Here is a 24185-nt window from a genome sequence, read left to right as displayed (position 1 = left end):
TCAATTCAACATAGACTTTGCTTTCTGTCCTCCTTTTAAACTTTCTTCCACCTATCTTGCCTTCAGGTTTGACTATGAATGTTTCCCATTTCGTCCTTTTTTGTAAAGTAAACTCTTGTCTGCATCACATTCCACTTCCCCTTGAACACAGATGTCAGTAGTCAGATGACATTGCTTACCTACTCATGCCAAATATATCTGGGTAATATAGTGCTAGTCCATTCAGAGTTAAAAAAACAACTACCTAACCTGGATCCCAAAAATGCTATTTGCTCATTGCACCAGTTAATTGCGGAATGATACAGGACTCCTTAAAACATATCTCTACCATATGAGGTTAAAAATCCAGGTCCTGCATCTATTTTGTTAAATGGTTTATTAAAGTATGAAGACCACAGCTACAAGCAGGCCGAAATAGCTCAGTTGGGAGAGCGTTAGACTGAAGATCTAAAGGTCCCTGTTTCAATCCCGGTTTTCGGCACAGTTGAGAGGTTCCTTGCTTCTAACAAAATAGGTCTTGGAATCAGCTGTAGTACTTTTTTCTCTATCAACATTTTTATCAACTGATCTACAAAATGATCAATTCAACATAGACTTTGCTTTCTGTCCTCCTTTTAAACTTTCTTCCACCTATCTTGCCTTCAGGTTTGACTATGAATGTTTCCCATTTCGTCCTTTTTTGTAAAGTAAACTCTTGTCTGCATCACATTCCACTTCCCCTTGAACACAGATGTCAGTAGTCAGATGACATTGCTTACCTACTCATGCCAAATATATCTGGGTAATATACTGCTAGTCCATTCAGAGTTAAAAAAACAACTACCTAACCTGGATCCCAAAAATGCTATTTACCCATTGCACCAGTTAACTGGGGAATGATACAGGACTCCTTAAAACAGATCTCTACCATATGAGGTTAAAAATCCAGGTCCTGCATCTAGTTTGTTAAATGGTTCAAATTAAAGTATGAAGACCACAGACATCAGCAGGCCGAAATAGCTCATTTGGGAGAGTGTTAGACTGAAGATCTAAAGGTCCCTGGTTCAATCCCGGGTTTCGGCACTGTTGAGAGGTTCTTTGCTTCTAACAAAATAGGTCTTGGAATCAGCTGTAGTCCTTTTTCTGTATTCATCAAATTTTTTCCAACTGATCTACAACACAATCAATTTAACATAGACTTTGCTTTCTGTCCTCCTTCTAGACTTGCTTCCACCTCTCTTGCCTTCAGGTTTGACTATGAATGTTTCCCATGTCATGCTTTTTTGTAAAGTAAACTCTGGTCTGCATTACCTTCCACTTCCCCTTGAACACAGATGTCAGTGGTCAGATGACATTGCTTACCTACTCAGGCAAACTACGTCTGGGTAATATAGTGCTAGTCCATTCGGAGTTAAAAAAAAATGACCTAACCTGGATCCCAAAAATAGTATTTACCCATTGCACCAGTTAACTGCTGAATGATACAGGACTCCTTAAAACATATCTCTAACCTATAAGGTCAAATATCCAGGTCATGCATCTATTTTGTTAAATGGTTCAAATCAAAGTATGAAGACTACAGCTAGCAGGAGGCCGAAATAGCTCAGTTGGGAGAGCGTTAGACTGAAGATGTAAAGGTCCCTGGTTCAATCCCGGGTTTCGGCACTGTTGAGAGGTTCCTTGCTTCTCACAAAATAAGTCTTGGAATCAGCTGTAGTTCTTTTTTCTCTATCAACATTTTTATCAACTGATCTACAAAATGATCAATTCAACATAGACTTTGCTTTCTGTCCTCCTTTTAAACTTTCTTCCACCTATCTTGCCTTCAGGTTTGACTATGAATGTTTCCCATTTCGTCCTTTTTTGTAAAGTAAACTCTTGTCTGCATCACATTCCACTTCCCCTTGAACACAGATGTCAGTAGTCAGATGACATTGCTTACCTACTCATGCCAAATATATCTGGGTAATATAGTGCTAGTCCATTCACAGTTAAAAAAACAACTACCTAACCTGGATCCCAACAATGCTATTTGCTCATTGCACCAGTTAATTGCGGAATGATACAGGACTCCTTAAAACATATCTCTACCATATGAGGTTAAAAATCCAGGTCCTGCATCTATTTTGTTAAATGGTTTAAATTAAAGTATGAAGACCACAGCTATAAGCAGGCCGCAATAGCTCAGTTGGGAGAGCGTTAGACTGAAGATCTAAAGGTCCCTGGTTCAATCCCGTGTTTCGGCACAGTTGAGAGGTGCCTTGCTTCTAACAAAATAGGTCTTGGAATCAGCTGTAGTACTTTTTTCTCTATCAACATTTTTATCAACTGATCTACAAAATGATCAATTCAACATAGACTTTGCTTTCTGTCCTCCTTTTAAACTTTCTTCCACCTATCTTGCCTTCAGGTTTGACAATGAATGTTTCCCATTTCGTCCTTTTTTGTAAAGTAAACTCTTGTCTGCATCACATTCCACTTCCCCTTGAACACAGATGTCAGTAGTCAGATGACATTGCTTACCTACTCATGCCAAATATATCTAGGTAATATAGTGCTAGTCCATTCAGAGTTAAAAAAACAACTACCTAACCTGGATCCCAACAATGCTATTTACCCATTGCACCAGTTAACTGGGGAATGATACAGGACTCCTTAAAACATATCTCTACCATATGAGGTTAAAAATCCAGGTCCTGCATCTATTTTGTTAAATGGTTCAAATTAAAGTATGAAGACCCCAGCTATCAGAAGGCCGAAATAGCTCAGTTGGGAGAGCGTTAGACTGAAGATCTAAAGGTCCCTGGTTCAATCCCGGGTTTCGGCACAGTTGAGAGGTTCCTTGCTTCTAACAAAATAGGTCTTGGAATCAGCTGTAGTACTGTTTCTCTATTCATCAAATTTTTTCCAACTGATCTACAACACAATCAATTTAACATAGACTTTGCTTTATGTCCTCCTTCTAAACTTGCTTCCACCTCTCTTACCTTCAGGTTTGACAATGAATATTTCCCATTTCATGCTTTTTTGTAAAGTAAACTCTTGTCTGCATTACCTTCCACTTCCCCTTGAACACAGATCTCAGTAGTCAGCTGACATTGCTTACCTACTCATGCATAATATATCTGGGTAATATAGTGCTAGCCCATTCATAGTTAAAAAAACAACTACCTAACCTGGATCCCAAAAATGCTGTTTACCCATTGCACCAGTTAATTGGGAATGATACAGGACTCATTAAAACATATCTCTACCATATGAGGTTAAAAATCCAGGTCCTGCATCTATTTTGTTAAATGGTTTATTAAAGTATGAAGACCACAGCTACAAGCAGGCCGAAATAGCTCAGTTGGGAGAGCGTTAGACTGAAGATCTAAAGGTCCCTGTTTCAATCCCGGGTTTCTGCACGATTGAGAGGTACCTTGCTTCTAACAAAATAGGTCTTGGAATCAGCTGTAGTACTTTTTTCTCTATCAACATTTTTATCAACTGATCTACAAAATGATCAATTCAACATAGACTTTGCTTTCTGTCCTCCTTTTAAACTTTCTTCCACCTATCTTGCCTTCAGGTTTGACTATGAATGTTTCCCATTTCGTCCTTTTTTGTAAAGTAAACTCTTGTCTGCATCACATTCCACTTCCCCTTGAAAACAGATGTCAGTAGTCAGATGACATTGCTTACCTACTCATGCCAAATATATCTGGGTAATATACTGCTAGTCCATTCAGAGTTAAAAAAACAACTACCTAACCTGGATCCCAAAAATGCTATTTACCCATTGCACCAGTTAACTGGGGAATGATACAGGACTCCTTAAACATATCTCTACCATATGAGGTTAAAAATCCAGGTCCTGCATCTAGTTTGTTAAATGGTTCAAATTAAAGTATGAAGACCACAGACATCAGCAGGCCGAAATAGCTCATTTGGGAGAGTGTTAGACTGAAGATCTAAAGGTCCCTGGTTCAATCCCGGGTTTCGGCACTGTTGAGAGGTTCTTTGCTTCTAACAAAATAGGTCTTGGAATCAGCTGTAGTCCTTTTTCTGTATTCATCAAATTTTTTCCAACTGATCTACAACACAATCAATTTAACATAGACTTTGCTTTCTGTCCTCCTTCTAGACTTGCTTCCACCTCTCTTGCCTTCAGGTTTGACTATGAATGTTTCCCATGTCATGCTTTTTTGTAAAGTAAACTCTGGTCTGCATTACCTTCCACATCCCCTTGAACACAGATGTCAGTGGTCAGATGACATTGCTTACCTACTCAGGCAAAATACGTCTGGGTAATATAGTGCTAGTCCATTCGGAGTTAAAAAAAAAATGACCTAACCTGGATCCCAAAAATAGTATTTACCCATTGCACCAGTTAACTGCTGAATGATACAGGACTCCTTAAAACATATCTCTAACCTATAAGGTCAAATATCCAGGTCATGCATCTATTTTGTTAAATGGTTCAAATCAAAGTATGAAGACTACAGCTAGCAGGAGGCCGAAATAGCTCAGTTGGGAGAGCGTTAGACTGAAGATCTAAAGGTCCCTGGTTCAATCCCGGGTTTCGGCACTGTAGAGAGGTTCCTTGCTTCTCACAGAATAAGTCTTGGAATCAGCTGTAGTTCTTTTTTCTCTATCAACATTTTTATCAACTGATCTACAAAATGATCAATTCAACATAGACTTTGCTTTCTGTCCTCCTTTTAAACTTTCTTCCACCTATCTTGCCTTCAGGTTTGACTATGAATGTTTCCCATTTCGTCCTTTTTTGTAAAGTAAACTCTTGTCTGCATCACATTCCACTTCCCCTTGAACACAGATGTCAGTAGTCAGATGACATTGCTTACCTACTCATGCCAAATATATCTGGGTAATATAGTGCTAGTCCATTCAGAGTTAAAAAAACAACTACCTAACCTGGATCCCAAAAATGCTATTTGCTCATTGCACCAGTTAATTGCGGAATGATACAGGACTCCTTAAAACATATCTCTACCATATGAGGTTAAAAAGCCAGGTCCTGCATCTAGTTTGTTAAATGGTTCAAATTAAAGTATGAAGACAACAGACATCAGCAGGCCGAAATAGCTCATTTGGGAGAGTGTTAGACTGAAGATCTAAAGGTCCCTGGTTCAATCCCGGGTTTCGGCACTGTTGAGAGGTTCTTTGCTTCTAACAAAATAGGTCTTGGAATCAGCTGTAGTACTTTTTCTGTATTCATCAAATTTTTTCCAACTGATCTACAACACAATCAATTTAACATAGACTTTGCTTTCTGTCCTCCTTCTAGACTTGCTTCCACCTCTCTTGCCTTCAGGTTTGACTATGAATGTTTCCCATGTCATGCTTTTTTGTAAAGTAAACTCTGGTCTGCATTACCTTCCACTTCCCCTTGAACACAGATGTCAGTGGTTAGATGACATTGCTTACCTACTCAGGCAAAATACGTCTGGGTAATATAGTGCTAGTCCATTCGGAGTTAAAAAAAAAATGACCTAACCTGGATCCCAAAAATAGTATTTACCCATTGCACCAGTTAACTGCTGAATGATACAGGACTCCTTAAAACATATCTCTAACCTATAAGGTCAAATATCCAGGTCATGCATCTATTTTGTTAAATGGTTCAAATCAAAGTATGAAGACTACAGCTAGCAGGAGGCCGAAATAGCTCAGTTGGGAGAGCGTTAGACTGAAGATCTAAAGGTCCCTGGTTCAATCCCGGGTTTCGGCACTGTTGAGAGGTTCCTTGCTTCTCACAAAATAAGTCTTGGAATCAGCTGTAGTTCTTTTTTCTCTATCAACATTTTTATCAACTGATCTACAAAATGATCAATTCAACATAGACTTTGCTTTCTGTCCTCCTTTTAAACTTTCTTCCACCTATCTTGCCTTCAGGTTTGACTATGAATGTTTCCCATTTCGTCCTTTTTTGTAAAGTAAACTCTTGTCTGCATCACATTCCACTTCCCCTTGAACACAGATGTCAGTAGTCAGATGACATTGCTTACCTACTCATGCCAAATATATCTGGGTAATATAGTGCTAGTCCATTCAGAGTTAAAAAAACAACTACCTAACCTGGATCCCAAAAATGCTATTTGCTCATTGCACCAGTTAATTGCGGAATGATACAGGACTCCTTAAAACATATCTCTACCATATGAGGTTAAAAATCCAGGTCCTGCATCTATTTTGTTAAATGGTTTATTAAAGTATGAAGACCACAGCTACAAGCAGGCCGAAATAGCTCAGTTGGGAGAGCGTTAGACTGAAGATCTAAAGGTCCCTGTTTCAATCCCGGTTTTCGGCACAGTTGAGAGGTTCCTTGCTTCTAACAAAATAGGTCTTGGAATCAGCTGTAGTACTTTTTTCTCTATCAACATTTTTATCAACTGATCTACAAAATGATCAATTCAACATAGACTTTGCTTTCTGTCCTCCTTTTAAACTTTCTTCCACCTATCTTGCCTTCAGGTTTGACTATGAATGTTTCCCATTTCGTCCTTTTTTGTAAAGTAAACTCTTGTCTGCATCACATTCCACTTCCCCTTGAACACAGATGTCAGTAGTCAGATGACATTGCTTACCTACTCATGCCAAATATATCTGGGTAATATACTGCTAGTCCATTCAGAGTTAAAAAAACAACTACCTAACCTGGATCCCAAAAATGCTATTTACCCATTGCACCAGTTAACTGGGGAATGATACAGGACTCCTTAAAACAGATCTCTACCATATGAGGTTAAAAATCCAGGTCCTGCATCTAGTTTGTTAAATGGTTCAAATTAAAGTATGAAGACCACAGACATCAGCAGGCCGAAATAGCTCATTTGGGAGAGTGTTAGACTGAAGATCTAAAGGTCCCTGGTTCAATCCCGGGTTTCGGCACTGTTGAGAGGTTCTTTGCTTCTAACAAAATAGGTCTTGGAATCAGCTGTAGTCCTTTTTCTGTATTCATCAAATTTTTTCCAACTGATCTACAACACAATCAATTTAACATAGACTTTGCTTTCTGTCCTCCTTCTAGACTTGCTTCCACCTCTCTTGCCTTCAGGTTTGACTATGAATGTTTCCCATGTCATGCTTTTTTGTAAAGTAAACTCTGGTCTGCATTACCTTCCACTTCCCCTTGAACACAGATGTCAGTGGTCAGATGACATTGCTTACCTACTCAGGCAAAATACGTCTGGGTAATATAGTGCTAGTCCATTCGGAGTTAAAAAAAAATGACCTAACCTGGATCCCAAAAATAGTATTTACCCATTGCACCAGTTAACTGCTGAATGATACAGGACTCCTTAAAACATATCTCTAACCTATAAGGTCAAATATCCAGGTCATGCATCTATTTTGTTAAATGGTTCAAATCAAAGTATGAAGACTACAGCTAGCTGGAGGCCGAAATAGCTCAGTTGGGAGAGCGTTAGACTGAAGATGTAAAGGTCCCTGGTTCAATCCCGGGTTTCGGCACTGTTGAGAGGTTCCTTGCTTCTCACAAAATAAGTCTTGGAATCAGCTGTAGTTCTTTTTTCTCTATCAACATTTTTATCAACTGATCTACAAAATGATCAATTCAACATAGACTTTGCTTTCTGTCCTCCTTTTAAACTTTCTTCCACCTATCTTGCCTTCAGGTTTGACTATGAATGTTTCCCATTTCGTCCTTTTTTGTAAAGTAAACTCTTGTCTGCATCACATTCCACTTCCCCTTGAACACAGATGTCAGTAGTCAGATGACATTGCTTACCTACTCATGCCAAATATATCTGGGTAATATAGTGCTAGTCCATTCAGAGTTAAAAAAACAACTACCTAACCTGGATCCCAAAAATGCTATTTACCCATTGCACCAGTTAATTGCGGAATGATACAGGACTCCTTAAAACATATCTCTACCATATGAGGTTAAAAATCCAGGTCCTGCATCTATTTTGTTAAATGGTTTAAATTAAAGTATGAAGACCACAGCTATAAGCAGGCCGAAATAGCTCAGTTGGGAGAGCATTAGACTGAAGATCTAAAGGTCCCTGGTTCAATCCCGGGTTTCGGCACAGTTGAGAGGTTCCTTGCTTCTAACAAAATAGGTCTTGGAATCAGCTGTAGTACTTTTTCTCTATTCATCAATTTTTTTCCAACTGATCTACAACACAATCAATTTAACATAGACTTTGCTTTATGTCCTCCTTCTAAACTTGCTTCCACCTCTCTTACCTTCAGGTTTGACAATGAATATTTCCCATTTCATGCTTTTTTGTAAAGTAAACTCTTGTCTGCATTACCTTCCACTTCCCCTTGAACACAGATGTCAGTAGTCAGATGACATTGCTTACCTACTCATGCCAAATATATCTGGGTAATATAGTGCTAGTCCATTCACAGTTAAAAAAACAACTACCTAACCTGGATCCCAACAATGCTATTTGCTCATTGCACCAGTTAATTGCGGAATGATACAGGACTCCTTAAAACATATCTCTACCATATGAGGTTAAAAATCCAGGTCCTGCATCTATTTTGTTAAATGGTTTAAATTAAAGTATGAAGACCACAGCTATAAGCAGGCCGCAATAGCTCAGTTGGGAGAGCGTTAGACTGAAGATCTAAAGGTCCCTGGTTCAATCCCGGGTTTCGGCACAGTTGAGAGGTGCCTTGCTTCTAACAAAATAGGTCTTGGAATCAGCTGTAGTACTTTTTTCTCTATCAACATTTTTATCAACTGATCTACAAAATGATCAATTCAACATAGACTTTGCTTTCTGTCCTCCTTTTAAACTTTCTTCCACCTATCTTGCCTTCAGGTTTGACAATGAATGTTTCCCATTTCGTCCTTTTTTGTAAAGTAAACTCTTGTCTGCATCACATTCCACTTCCCCTTGAACACAGATGTCAGTAGTCAGATGACATTGCTTACCTACTCATGCCAAATATATCTAGGTAATATAGTGCTAGTCCATTCAGAGTTAAAAAAACAACTACCTAACCTGGATCCCAATAATGCTATTTACCCATTGCACCAGTTAACTGGGGAATGATACAGGACTCCTTAAAACATATCTCTACCATATGAGGTTAAAAATCCAGGTCCTGCATCTATTTTGTTAAATGGTTCAAATTAAAGTATGAAGACCCCAGCTATCAGAAGGCTGAAATAGCTCAGTTGGGAGAGCGTTAGACTGAAGATCTAAAGGTCCCTGGTTCAATCCCGGGTTTCGGCACAGTTGAGAGGTTCCTTGCTTCTAACAAAATAGGTCTTGGAATCAGCTGTAGTACTGTTTCTCTATTCATCAAATTTTTTCCAACTGATCTACAACACAATCAATTTAACATAGACTTTGCTTTATGTCCTCCTTCTAAACTTGCTTCCACCTCTCTTACCTTCAGGTTTGACAATGAATATTTCCCATTTCATGCTTTTTTGTAAAGTAAACTCTTGTCTGCATTACCTTCCACTTCCCCTTGAACACAGATCTCAGTAGTCAGCTGACATTGCTTACCTACTCATGCATAATATATCTGGGTAATATAGTGCTAGCCCATTCAGAGTTAAAAAAACAACTACCTAACCTGGATCCCAAAAATGCTGTTTACCCATTGCACCAGTTAATTGGGAATGATACAGGACTCATTAAAACATATCTCTACCATATGAGGTTAAAAATCCAGGTCCTGCATCTATTTTGTTAAATGGTTTATTAAAGTATGAAGACCACAGCTACAAGCAGGCCGAAATAGCTCAGTTGGGAGAGCGTTAGACTGAAGATCTAAAGGTCCCTGTTTCAATCCCGGGTTTCTGCACGATTGAGAGGTACCTTGCTTCTAACAAAATAGGTCTTGGAATCAGCTGTAGTACTTTTTTCTCTATCAACATTTTTATCAACTGATCTACAAAATGATCAATTCAACATAGACTTTGCTTTCTGTCCTCCTTTTAAACTTTCTTCCACCTATCTTGCCTTCAGGTTTGACTATGAATGTTTCCCATTTCGTCCTTTTTTGTAAAGTAAACTCTTGTCTGCATCACATTCCACTTCCCCTTGAAAACAGATGTCAGTAGTCAGATGACATTGCTTACCTACTCATGCCAAATATATCTGGGTAATATACTGCTAGTCCATTCAGAGTTAAAAAAACAACTACCTAACCTGGATCCCAAAAATGCTATTTACCCATTGCACCAGTTAACTGGGGAATGATACAGGACTCCTTAAAACATATCTCTACCATATGAGGTTAAAAATCCAGGTCCTGCATCTAGTTTGTTAAATGGTTCAAATTAAAGTATGAAGACCACAGACATCAGCAGGCCGAAATAGCTCATTTGGGAGAGTGTTAGACTGAAGATCTAAAGGTCCCTGGTTCAATCCCGGGTTTCGGCACTGTTGAGAGGTTCTTTGCTTCTAACAAAATAGGTCTTGGAATCAGCTGTAGTCCTTTTTCTGTATTCATCAAATTTTTTCCAACTGATCTACAACACAATCAATTTAACATAGACTTTGCTTTCTGTCCTCCTTCTAGACTTGCTTCCACCTCTCTTGCCTTCAGGTTTGACTATGAATGTTTCCCATGTCATGCTTTTTTGTAAAGTAAACTCTGGTCTGCATTACCTTCCACATCCCCTTGAACACAGATGTCAGTGGTCAGATGACATTGCTTACCTACTCAGGCAAAATACGTCTGGGTAATATAGTGCTAGTCCATTCGGAGTTAAAAAAAAATGACCTAACCTGGATCCCAAAAATAGTATTTACCCATTGCACCAGTTAACTGCTGAATGATACAGGACTCCTTAAAACATATCTCTAACCTATAAGGTCAAATATCCAGGTCATGCATCTATTTTGTTAAATGGTTCAAATCAAAGTATGAAGACTACAGCTAGCAGGAGGCCGAAATAGCTCAGTTGGGAGAGCGTTAGACTGAAGATCTAAAGGTCCCTGGTTCAATCCCGGGTTTCGGCACTGTTGAGAGGTTCCTTGCTTCTCACAAAATAAGTCTTGGAATCAGCTGTAGTTCTTTTTTCTCTATCAACATTTTTATCAACTGATCTACAAAATGATCAATTCAACATAGACTTTGCTTTCTGTCCTCCTTTTAAACTTTCTTCCACCTATCTTGCCTTCAGGTTTGACTATGAATGTTTCCCATTTCGTCCTTTTTTGTAAAGTAAACTCTTGTCTGCATCACATTCCACTTCCCCTTGAACACAGATGTCAGTAGTCAGATGACATTGCTTACCTACTCATGCCAAATATATCTGGGTAATATAGTGCTAGTCCATTCAGAGTTAAAAAAACAACTACCTAACCTGGATCCCAAAAATGCTATTTGCTCATTGCACCAGTTAATTGCGGAATGATACAGGACTCCTTAAAACATATCTCTACCATATGAGGTTAAAAATCCAGGTCCTGCATCTAGTTTGTTAAATGGTTCAAATTAAAGTATGAAGACAACAGACATCAGCAGGCCGAAATAGCTCATTTGGGAGAGTGTTAGACTGAAGATCTAAAGGTCCCTGGTTCAATCCCGGGTTTCGGCACTGTTGAGAGGTTCTTTGCTTCTAACAAAATAGGTCTTGGAATCAGCTGTAGTCCTTTTTCTGTATTCATCAAATTTTTTCCAACTGATCTACAACACAATCAATTTAACATAGACTTTGCTTTCTGTCCTCCTTCTAGACTTGATTCCACCTCTCTTGCCTTCAGGTTTGACTATGAATGTTTCCCATGTCATGCTTTTCTGTAAAGTAAACTCTGGTCTGCATTACCTTCCACTTCCCCTTGAACACAGATGTCAGTGGTCAGATGACATTGCTTACCTACTCAGGCAAAATACGTCTGGGTAATATAGTGTTAGTCCATTCGGAGTTAAAAAAAAATTACCTAACCTGGATCCCAAAAATAGTATTTACCCATTGCACCAGTTAACTGCTGAATGATACAGGACTCCTTAAAACATATCTCTAACCTATAAGGTCAAATATCCAGGTCATGCATCTATTTTGTTAAATGGTTCAAATCAAAGTATGAAGACTACAACTAGCAGGAGGCCGAAATAGCTCAGTTGGGAGAGCGTTAGACTGAAGATGTAAAGGTCTCTGGTTCAATCCTGGGTTTCGGCACTGTTGAGAGGTTCCTTGCTTCTCACAAAATAAGTCTTGGAATCAGCTGTAGTTCTTTTTTCTCTATCAACATTTTTATCAACTGATCTACAAAATGATCAATTCAACATAGACTTTGCTTTCTGTCCTCCTTTTAAACTTTCTTCCACCTATCTTGCCTTCAGGTTTGACTATGAATGTTTCCCATTTCGTCCTTTTTTGTAAAGTAAACTCTTGTCTGCATCACATTCCACTTCCCCTTGAACACAGATGTCAGTAGTCAGATGACATTGCTTACCTACTCATGCCAAATATATTTGGGTAATATAGTGCTAGTCCATTCAGAGTTAAAAAAACAACTACCTAACCTGGATCCTAAAAATGCTATTTACCCATTGCACCAGTTAATTGCGGAATGATACAGGACTCCTTAAAACATATCTCTACCATATGAGGTTAAAAATCCAGGTCCTGCATCTATTTTGTTAAATGGTTTAAATTAAAGTATGAAGACCACAGTTTAAGCAGGCTGAAATAGCTCAGTTGGGAGAGCGTTAGACTGAAGATCTAAAGGTCCCTGGTTCAATCCCGGGTTTCGGCACAGTTGAGAGGTTCCTTGCTTCTAACAAAATAGGTCTTGGAATCAGCTGTAGTACTTTTTCTCTATTCATCAATTTTTTTCCAACTGATCTACAACACAATCAATTTAACATAGACTTTGCTTTATGTCCTCCTTCTAAACTTGCTTCCACCTCTCTTACCTTCAGGTTTGACAATGAATATTTCCCATTTCATGCTTTTTTGTAAAGTAAACTCTTGTCTGCATTACCTTCCACTTCCCCTTGAACACAGATGTCAGAAGTCAGATGACATTGCTTACCTACTCATGCCAAATATATCTGGGTAATATAGTGCTAGTCCATTCACAGTTAAAAAAACAACTACCTAACCTGGATCCCAAAAATGCTATTTGCTCATTGCACCAGTTAATTGCGGAATGATACAGGACTCCTTAAAACATATCTCTACCGAACAACTACGGAAACTAAACTATTTAACAGAAGTGATGCACCCTATACCTCATTTACTGTACACCGACCTTAACATAGGACCTCATAAATGCCCATGCTGCATCTCCCCTAAGCACTCCTCTACCCCCACTCCTAAAATCGCAGGAGCACTTATTAATGTTCGTTCAGTCCCCAAACATAAAACTGAGATTCTGGAATTCATCGAGTCATATCATTTAGACCTCCTTTTCATCACCGAAACATGGGGTAACGACTCTTCGGGCCCAGATTTCAAAGCAGCCATTCCTGATAATTACTGCGTTTGTAGACTTGATAGGAAGAAACATAAAGGTGGAGGAATTGCCATAATATATAAAAACCACTTCAAAGTCAAATTCCTTGATTTAAATGAAAGCACCTGTGAGGCTGCTTCCTTCTCCATCACTATTTCTGATATTCAATCATTTTCAGGGATCCTACTCTATCGCCCTCCGGGGTCTAGAACGAAATTTCTTAACAATCTAAACAACTTAATCGAGCTCTCCGCAGGAGTACCGCATTTCAACATACTGGGTGATTTTAATTTTCATCTCGAGGCCTTATCCGACTCTGACACCTGGACGCTTACTAACGACTTAGCCGCTGTCGGCTTACAGCAAATTGTCACGCTGCCCACTCATACAGCCGGTCATACTCTTGACGGGCTATTCACTACTAATCCTCTTATAACTTTATCAAATGTGACCCCTCTTCTATGGACGGACCATTCAGCTGTCTGTTTTTCTTTAAAACTGACTTCTTTGCCTTCACGTCTATCATCTCACTCTCCTACTACGATAAGAAATTGGAAAAATGTCGATCCTTCTCAACTCTCAGCTTTGCTGCTTGACAGTATCACTACCACTGAACAGGATCCCTCTTTAGCTTCCGTTAATTATTTGAACAGCCTAAACAAGGCCTGTCATACCCTAGCTCCCCCTAAAACTTGCCATCACACCAGACTTTCTCCTTCAGCTCCATGGTTTACAGAATCCCTTCGACTGCAGCGTCAAGTGTGTAGAAACCTCGAGAGACGATGGCGCCGCCATTATAACGAATCTGAAAAAGCCAACTACAGAAGCGCTCTCACGAGATACAAAGATCTCATTACTATGGAAAAATCATCCTACTACACTTCTCAGATTACCCAGGCAAAAAATTCAGCTAAAGAACTATTTCAGGTAGTCACTCATCTCTCCAACCCACCTTCCCCCAGCTTCAATGGAACCCAATCCCTTTGCGATTCGCTCGCAATTTTTTTCAAGAAAAAAGTTACTGATATCTTCTCAGCTTTCTCCCTTACACCCCCCATCATTTCAACCATTCCCCCTTCTAATAATGATACTCCTTCCCTACCATTTTTCGAAGCAGTTACGGAGGAACAAGTCCACCGACTGATTTTAAGCACAAAATCAGGATCACCTCTAGATCCTTGCCCCCCTGCCATCATCAATCGAATTCCTGAAGCCATTTCCCCTATCTTAACGTCAATTTGCAATTCTATGTTCTCAACCGGTATTTATCCCTCAGTACGGAAAGAGGCTATTATCAAGCCGCTTCTAAAGAAAGCGACCCTCGACCCTCTTCTCCCTGCCAGCTACCGTCCCATCGCCTGTCTTCCTTTTCCAGCAAAGATTTTTGAAAAGGCGATGAATCTGCAATTATCTAATTTTATAGATGATAACAACTTATTAGATGAGACCCAATTCGGCTTCAGACGAGGTCATGGAACCGAAACCGCGCTACTTAAAGCAGCAGACGAAATCAGAATAACTCTGGATAAGGGAGGAGCGGCTGTACTCATACTGCTGGATCTTTCTGCAGCATTTGACACGGTCGATCATGATCGACCGTGTCTCAGCCATAGGAGTCAAGAATAAAGCAAAAGATCTTCTGGCTTCCTTCCTAGCCGATCGTCATCAAACTATTAAACTGGCCAACTTTACTTCCCAAACATTCACTCTCCCATGTGGTGTCCCACAGGGCTCCTCGCTAAGTCCGACACTTTTTAACATTTATGTTTCGGACTTAGCGAGAGTAATAAAATCATATGGTATTGCCCTGACAACTTATGCTGATGACACCCAACTTGTGCTTTCTGTACACAATAACGGGACATCAGTAGCTGCAAACTTCCAAACGGGAATGAAGGCCATCAGCTCCTGGATGTCATCTAATTGTCTCAAGCTAAACTCTGACAAAACAGAGGTGATGACATTCGGGAGGTTGGACCCCATTTGGTCCGCCCACTGGTGGCCTTCAGAGCTAGGAGATCCACCTCAACCTGTCTCCAAGGTTCGCAACCTTGGAGTCATATTTGATGATAAATTGACATTTCAGCATCATGTCAATTCAGTGGTCTCCTCATCTTTTTATGTTTTAAAAAGAATTAAAAAACTGCTCCCTTACCTTCCATCATCAGCCGGCAAAACCTTGGTTAGCACCTTGGTTTTTTCAAAAACCGATTATTGTAATGCCCTTCTGCTGAACGCTCAGAAAAAAGTTATCAATCAACTTCAATTAGTCCAGAACGCTTCGGCCAGAGTCCTTTTAAACATCCCCAAATCCAAATCCATCTCCTCTCACATCCGTCAATTGCACTGGCTTCCGGTCAGGAACCGAATAATGTTCAAAGCCTTGTGCATCACTTACAAGGCAGTCAATGAAGTGGGCCCACAGTTCCTCAGAGCAGCTCTCTGCCCGCTTGATCATCCCAGAACTCTCCGTTCTTCAACTGCGCATATGCTGAAAGTCCCGCGAACAAAAAAGGTCAACTGGCTGAAATAGCTCAGTTGGGAGAGCGTTAGACTGAAGATCTAAAGGTCCCTGGTTCAATCCCGGGTTTCGGCACATTTGAGAGGTTCCTTGCTTCTAACAAAATAGGTCTTGGAATCAGCTGTAGTACTTTTTCTCTATTCATCAAATTTTTTCCAACTGATCTACAACACAATCAATTTAACATAGACTTTGCTTTATGTCCTCCTTCTAAACTTGCTTCCACCTCTCTTACCTTCAGGTTTGACAATGAATATTTCCCATTTCATGCTTTTTTGTAAAGTAAACTCTTGTCTGCATTACCTTCCACTTCCCCTTGAACACAGATGTCAGTAGTCAGATGACATTGCTTACCTACTCATGCCAAATATATCTGGGTAATATAGTGCTAGTCCATTCAGAGTTAAAAAAACAACTACCTAACCTGGATCCAAAAAATGCTATTTACCCATTGTACCAGTTAATTGCGGAATGATACAGGACTCCTTAAAACATATCTCTACCATATGAGGTTAAAAATCCAGGTCCTGCATCTATTTTGTTAAATGGTTTAAATTAAAGTATGAAGACCACAGCTATGAGCAGGCCGAAATAGCTCAGTTGGGAGAGCGTTAGACTGAAGATCTAAAGGTCCCTGGTTCAATCCCGGGTTTCGGCACAGTTGAGAGGTTCCTTGCTTCTAACAAAATAGGTCTTGGAATCAGCTGTAGTACTTTTTCTCTATTCATCAAATTTTTTCCAACTGATCTAGAACACAATCAATTTAACTTAGACTTTGCTTTATGTCCTCCTTCTAAACTTGCTTCCACCTCTTTTACCTTCAGGTTTGACAATTAATATTTCCCATTTCATGCTTTTTTGTGAAGTAAACTCTTGTCTGCATTACCTTCCACTTCCCCTTGAACACAGATGTCAGTAGTCAGATGACATTGCTTACCTACTCATGCCAAATATATCTGGGTAATATAGTGCTAGTCCATTCAGAGTTAAAAAAACAACTACCTAACCTGGATCCCAAAAATGCTATTTACCCATTGCACCAGTTAACTGGGGAATGATACAGGACTCCTTAAAACATATCTCTACCATATGAGGTTAAAAATCCAGGTCCTGCATCTATTTTGTTAAATGGTTCAAATTAAAGTATGAAGACCCCAGCTATCAGAAGGCCGAAATAGCTCAGTTCGGAAAGCGTTAGACTGAAGATCTAAAGGTCCCTGGTTCAATCCCGGGTTTCGGCACAGTTGAGAGGTTCCTTGCTACTAACAAAATAGGTCTTGGAATCAGCTGTAGTACTTTTTCTCTATTCATCAAATTTTTTCCAACTGATCTACAACACAATCAATTTAACATAGACTTTGCTTTATATCCTCCTTCTAAACTTGCTTCCACCTCTCTTACCTTCAGGTTTGACAATGAATATTTCCCATTTCATGCTTTTTTGTAAAGTAAACTCGTGTCTGCATTACCTTCCAATTCCCCTTGAACACAGATATCAGTAGTCAGATGACATTGCTAACCTACTCATGCCAAATATATCTGGGTAATATAGTGCTAGTCCATTCAGAGTTAAAAAAACAACTACCTAACCTGGATCTAAAAATGCTATTTACCCATTGCACTAGTTAATTGCAGAATGAGACAGGACTCCTTAAAACATATCTCACCATATGAGGTTAAAAATCCAGGTCCTGCATCTATTTTGTTAAATGGTTTAAATTAAAGTATGAAGACCACAGCTATAAGCAGGCAGAAATAGCTAAGTTGGGAGAGCGTTAGACTGAAGATCTAAAGGTCCCTGGTTCAATCCTGGGTTTCGGCACAGTTGAGAGGTTCCTTGCTTCTAACAAAATAGGTCTTGGAATCAGCTGTAGTACTTTTTTCTCTATCAACATTTTTATCAACTGATCTACAAAATGATCAATTCAACATAGACTTTGCTTTCTGTCCTCCTTTTAAACTTTCTTCCACCTATCTTGCCTTCAGGTTTGACTATGAATGTTTTCCATTTCGTCCTTTTTTGTAAAGTAAACTCTTGTCTGCATCACATTCCACTTCCCCTTGAACACAGATGTCAGTAGTCAGATGACATTGCTTACCTACTCATGCCAAATATATCTGGGTAATATAGTGCTAGTCCATTCAGAGTTAAAAAAAACAACTACCTAACCTGGATCCCAAAAATGCTATTTACCCATTGCACCAGTTAACTGGGGAATGATACAGGACTCCTTAAAACATATCTCTACCATATGAGGTTAAAAATCCAGGTCCTGCATCTATTTTGTTAAATGGTTTAAATTAAAGTATGAAGAACACAGCTATAAGCAGGCCGAAATAGCTCAGTTGGGAGAGCGTCAGACTGAAGATCTAAAGGTCCCTGGTTCAATCCCGGGTTTCGGCACAGTTGAGAGGTTCCTTGCTTCTAACAAAATAGGTCTTGGAATCAGCTGTAGTACTTTTTCTCTATTCATCAAATTTTTTCCAACTGATCTACAACACAATCAATTTAACATAGACTTTGTTTTATGTCCTCCTTCTAAACTTGCTTCCACCTCTCTTACCTTCAGGTTTGACAATGAATATTTCCCATTTCATGCTTTTTTGTAAAGTAAACTCTTGTCTGCATTACCTTCCACTTCCCCTTGAACACAGATGTCAGTAGTCAGATGACATTGCTTACCTACTCATGCCAAATATATCTGGGTAATATAGTGCTAGTCCATTCAGAGTTAAAAAAACAACTACCTAACCTGGATCCAAAAAATGCTATTTACCCATTGTACCAGTTAATTGCGGAATGATACGGGACTCCTTAAAACATATCTCTACCATATGAGGTTAAAAATCCAGGTCCTGCATCTATTTTGTTAAATGGTTTAAATTAAAGTATGAAGACCACAGCTATAAGCAGGCCGAAATAGCTCAGGTGGGAGAGCGTTAGACTGAAGATCTAAAGGTCCCCGGTTCAATCCCGGGTTTCGGCACAGTTGAGAGGTTCCTTGCTTCTAACAAAATAGGTCTTGGAATCAGCTGTAGTACTTTTTCTCTATTCATCAAATTTTTTCCAACTGATCTACAACACAATCAATTTAACATAGACTTTGCTTTATGTCCTCCTTCTAAACTTGCTTCCACCTCTCTTACCTTCAGGTTTGATAATGAATATTTCCCATTTCATGCTTTTTTGTAAAGTAAACTCTTGTCTGCATTACCTTCCACTTCCCCTTGAACACAGATGTCAGTAGTCAGCTGACATTGCTTACCTACTCATGCATAATATATCTGGGTAATATAGTGCTAGCCCATTCAGAGTTAAAAAAACAACTACCTAACCTGGATCCCAAAAATGCTGTTTACCCATTGCACCAGTTAATTGGGAATGATACAGGACTCATTAAAACATATCTCTACCATATGAGGTTAAAAATCCAGGTCCTGCATCTATTTTGTTAAATGGTTTAAATTAAAGTATGAAGACCACAGCTATAAGCAGGCCGAAATAGCTCAGTTGGGAGAGCGTCAGACTGAAGATCTAAAGGTCCCTGGTTCAATCCCGGGTTTCGGCACAGTTGAGAGGTTCCTTGCTTCTAACAAAATAGGTCTTGGAATCAGCTGTAGTACTTTTTCTCTATTCATCAAATTTTTTCCAACTGATCTACAACACAATCAATTTAACATAGACTTTGCTTTATGTCCTCCTTCTAAACTTGCTTCCACCTCTCTTACCTTCAGGTTTGACAATGAATATTTCCCATTTCATGCTTTTTTGTAAAGTAAACTCTTGTCTGCATTACCTTCCACTTCCCCTTGAACACAGATGTCAGTAGTCAGATGACATTGCTTACCTACTCATGCCAAATATATCTGGGTAATATAGTGCTAGTCCATTCAGAGTTAAAAAAACAACTACCTAACCTGGATCCAAAAAATGCTATTTACCCATTGTACCAGTTAATTGCGGAATGATACGGGACTCCTTAAAACATATCTCTACCATATGAGGTTAAAAATCCAGGTCCTGCATCTATTTTGTTAAATGGTTTAAATTAAAGTATGAAGACCACAGCTATAAGCAGGCCGAAATAGCTCAGGTGGGAGAGCGTTAGACTGAAGATCTAAAGGTCCCCGGTTCAATCCCGGGTTTCGGCACAGTTGAGAGGTTCCTTGCTTCTAACAAAATAGGTCTTGGAATCAGCTGTAGTACTTTTTCTCTATTCATCAAATTTTTTCCAACTGATCTACAACACAATCAATTTAACATAGACTTTGCTTTATGTCCTCCTTCTAAACTTGCTTCCACCTCTCTTACCTTCAGGTTTGACAATGAATATTTCCCATTTCATGCTTTTTTGTAAAGTAAACTCTTGTCTGCATTACCTTCCACTTCCCCTTGAACACAGATGTCAGTAGTCAGATGACATTGCTTACCTACTCATGCCAAATATATCTGGGTAATATAGTGCTAGTCCATTCAGAGTTAAAAAAACAACTACCTAACCTGGATCCAAAAAATGCTATTTACCCATTGTACCAGTTAATTGCGGAATGATACGGGACTCCTTAAAACATATCTCTACCATATGAGGTTAAAAATCCAGGTCCTGCATCTATTGTGTTAAATGGTTTAAATTAAAGTATGAAGACCACAGCTATATGCAGGCCGCAATAGCTCAGTTGGGAGAGCGTTAGACTGAAGATCTAAAGGTCCCTCGTTCAATCCCGTGTTTCGGCACAGTTGAGAGGTTCCTTGCTTCTAACAAAATAGGTCTTGGAATCAGCTGTAGTACTTTTTTCTCTATCAACATTTTTATCAACTGATCTACAAAATGATCAATTCAACATAGACTTTGCTTTCTGTCCTCCTTTTAAACTTTCTTCCACCTATCTTGCCTTCAGGTTTGACAATGAATGTTTCCCATTTCGTCCTTTTTTGTAAAGTAAACTCTTGTCTGCATCACATTCCACTTCCCCTTGAACACAGATGTCAGTAGTCAGATGACATTGCTTACCTACTCATGCCAAATATATCTGGGTAATATAGTGCTAGTCCATTCAGAGTTAAAAAAAACAACTACCTAACCTGGATCCCAAAAATGCTATTTACCCATTGCACCAGTTAACTGGGGAATGATACAGGACTCCTTAAAACATATCTCTACCATATGAGGTTAAAAATCCAGGTCCTGCATCTATTTTGTTAAATGGTTTAAATTAAAGTATGAAGACCACAGCTATAAGCAGGCCGAAATAGCTCAGTTGGGAGAGCGTCAGACTGAAGATCTAAAGGTCCCTGGTTCAATCCCGGGTTTCGGCACAGTTGAGAGGTTCCTTGCTTCTAACAAAATAGGTCTTGGAATCAGCTGTAGTACTTTTTCTCTATTCATCAAATTTTTTCCAACTGATCTACAACACAATCAATTTAACATAGACTTTGCTTTATGTCCTCCTTCTAAACTTGCTTCCACCTCTCTTACCTTCAGGTTTGACAATGAATATTTCCCATTTCATGCTTTTTTGTAAAGTAAACTCTTGTCTGCATTACCTTCCACTTCCCCTTGAACACAGATGTCAGTAGTCAGATGACATTGCTTACCTACTCATGCCAAATATATCTGGGTAATATAGTGCTAGTCCATTCAGAGTTAAAAAAACAACTACCTAACCTGGATCCAAAAAATGCTATTTACCCATTGTACCAGTTAATTGCGGAATGATACGGGACTCCTTAAAACATATCTCTACCATATGAGGTTAAAAATCCAGGTCCTGCATCTATTTTGTTAAATGGTTTAAATTAAAGTATGAAGACCACAGCTATAAGCAGGCCGAAATAGCTCAGGTGGGAGAGCGTTAGACTGAAGATCTAAAGGTCCCCGGTTCAATCCCGGGTTTCGGCACAGTTGAGAGGTTCCTTGCTTCTAACAAAATAGGTCTTGGAATCAGCTGTAGTACTTTTTCTCTATTCATCAAATTTTTTCCAACTGATCTACAACACAATCAATTTAACATAGACTTTGCTTTATGTCCTCCTTCTAAACTTGCTTCCACCTCTCTTACCTTCAGGTTTGATAATGAATATTTCCCATTTCATGCTTTTTTGTAAAGTAAACTCTTGTCTGCATTACCTTCCACTTCCCCTTGAACACAGATGTCAGTAGTCAGCTGACATTGCTTACCTACTCATGCATAATATATCTGGGTAATATAGTGCTAGCCCATTCAGAGTTAAAAAAACAACTACCTAACCTGGATCCCAAAAATGCTGTTTACCCATTGCACCAGTTAATTGGGAATGATACAGGACTCATTAAAACATATCTCTACCATATGAGGTTAAAAATCCAGGTCCTGCATCTATTTTGTTAAATGGTTTAAATTAAAGTATGAAGACCACAGCTATAAGCAGGCCGAAATAGCTCAGTTGGGAGAGCGTCAGACTGAAGATCTAAAGGTCCCTGGTTCAATCCCGGGTTTCGGCACAGTTGAGAGGTTCCTTGCTTCTAACAAAATAGGTCTTGGAATCAGCTGTAGTACTTTTTCTCTATTCATCAAATTTTTTCCAACTGATCTACAACACAATCAATTTAACATAGACTTTGCTTTATGTCCTCCTTCTAAACTTGCTTCCACCTCTCTTACCTTCAGGTTTGACAATGAATATTTCCCATTTCATGCTTTTTTGTAAAGTAAACTCTTGTCTGCATTACCTTCCACTTCCCCTTGAACACAGATGTCAGTAGTCAGATGACATTGCTTACCTACTCATGCCAAATATATCTGGGTAATATAGTGCTAGTCCATTCAGAGTTAAAAAAACAACTACCTAACCTGGATCCAAAAAATGCTATTTACCCATTGTACCAGTTAATTGCGGAATGATACGGGACTCCTTAAAACATATCTCTACCATATGAGGTTAAAAATCCAGGTCCTGCATCTATTTTGTTAAATGGTTTAAATTAAAGTGTGAGAAGTTGGCCTGGTATATAATGCTCACTAATTCTAGTGATCACTTTGTACCATGCCAAGCAACCCTTATGATGATGGTTGTAATTCAACCTTGTAGACCAGTTATCCTAGTGGTAACGTGGACAAAGCAGTCTTAGGCTAAACTCTGAAAGGCATGTGAAGCCAGCTGTTATACCATACACAACCCCCTTGAATACCAAATGAAAGGGACACCACACAGATATATATTGAAAATATATATTGATTTATTAACTATTAAAATCCCCTGGACTCTTTATGAGCACAGAAGCACAAGCGTAAAATCACAAGACAGTTTAAAATACACAAAAGTTGCACAATATGGATGAGCCCTAGGGGCCACCTAAACCATATACTAAATAAGTGGTATAAGGGATACCAGGAGGAAAGTGAAGAGGCCTAGGGCCTTGGGAATCGCTGGAGCTATTCGAGACTGGAGTTAACTAAGTCGGGAAAGGCCCACAGGACTCGGGTGCAGTGTTCAAAGTGCACGCACTTCTCAATACAAAGTCTATGGTGCGTAAAAAGCACAAAGTTAGAAAGTTAGGAACCTTCCGAGTGACCTACGGAGCTGAAACTTAAAACACAGGCCCTTGGGATGTGTACCAGTGCAGGAGCACCGGCGGAGCTGAGTTACCTCACCCACAGGAAGCGGGTGCACAGGGTCGAAGATGTGTCGGGTTTCGTCACGCTGGTCGATGGTGCTTGGAGCTGAAGATGCTGCAGGCGGCTCGATGAGAAGAGTTCCGGTGGATCCAAGGGTGGATCTGTAGATGTGAAGACCTGAAAGCAGAGGGGACAGTGTTCAAAGTCACTAGCCAGTGACTGCCGTGGAACCAGAGTGGAACCAGGTGATGTCGGGTGCAAACAGGCGTTGTCGGGTAGCTTCTTTCTGCAGCCACGTGGATACCCGGGGTCGAGGACGTCCAGGAGTCGGTCACGAGCTGTCCCACGTAGGCTTCTCGCTGTTGGCGGTGTCGGCGACCTGATCGGAGCAAACAGGCCTTGGCAAATGCAAGCCACGCAGAAGTTGAAAGATGCTGTTCACTCGGACCAGCAAGGTCAGAGCGGGTGCTCCTTTTCACAGGAGCTTGGGTAGGTCTGGAGCAACCAGACCTGCTGTTTAAATCTTCGGGTTCGTCGCCAAGATGGCCGCTGGCCGCTTGGCTAGTGGCCGGGATGGCGCGTCGAGTGGCACAATGCAAAAGGGCCCCACGCAGATCGTGGAGATGCTGGAGGGCTGATCTTCGGTGCAAGGGCTGCTCGGTGGTGGGGGTTCTCAATCC

At 39.8% G+C, this 24185-nt stretch overlaps 6 non-coding genes across 6 annotated transcripts; all 6 read left to right on the top strand.

Moving 5' to 3' along the window:
- The first annotated feature begins 2733 nt into the window (after positions 1-2733).
- Positions 2734-2806, top strand: TRNAF-GAA (transfer RNA phenylalanine (anticodon GAA)). The gene has a single exon. It is a non-coding gene; the product is annotated as a tRNA-Phe (tRNA).
- Positions 2807-4476: 1670 nt separating this feature from the next.
- TRNAF-GAA (transfer RNA phenylalanine (anticodon GAA)) lies at positions 4477-4549 on the top strand. Its single transcript has one exon. It is a non-coding gene; the product is annotated as a tRNA-Phe (tRNA).
- A 1091-nt stretch (positions 4550-5640) lies between these two features.
- On the top strand, positions 5641-5713 carry TRNAF-GAA (transfer RNA phenylalanine (anticodon GAA)). The gene has a single exon. It is a non-coding gene; the product is annotated as a tRNA-Phe (tRNA).
- A 2250-nt stretch (positions 5714-7963) lies between these two features.
- TRNAF-GAA (transfer RNA phenylalanine (anticodon GAA)) lies at positions 7964-8036 on the top strand. Its single transcript has one exon. It is a non-coding gene; the product is annotated as a tRNA-Phe (tRNA).
- Positions 8037-10870: 2834 nt separating this feature from the next.
- On the top strand, positions 10871-10943 carry TRNAF-GAA (transfer RNA phenylalanine (anticodon GAA)). The gene has a single exon. It is a non-coding gene; the product is annotated as a tRNA-Phe (tRNA).
- A 5551-nt stretch (positions 10944-16494) lies between these two features.
- Positions 16495-16567, top strand: TRNAF-GAA (transfer RNA phenylalanine (anticodon GAA)). Its single transcript has one exon. It is a non-coding gene; the product is annotated as a tRNA-Phe (tRNA).
- The last annotated feature ends 7618 nt before the right edge of the window (positions 16568-24185 follow it).

Source organism: Lissotriton vulgaris, chromosome 8 (assembly GCF_964263255.1).
Source record: "Lissotriton vulgaris chromosome 8, aLisVul1.2, whole genome shotgun sequence".
Taxonomy (NCBI): Eukaryota; Metazoa; Chordata; class Amphibia; order Caudata; family Salamandridae; genus Lissotriton; species Lissotriton vulgaris.
The sequence above is the reverse complement of the archived record's forward strand: the minus strand, read 5'-3'. Positions and strand labels throughout refer to the sequence as shown.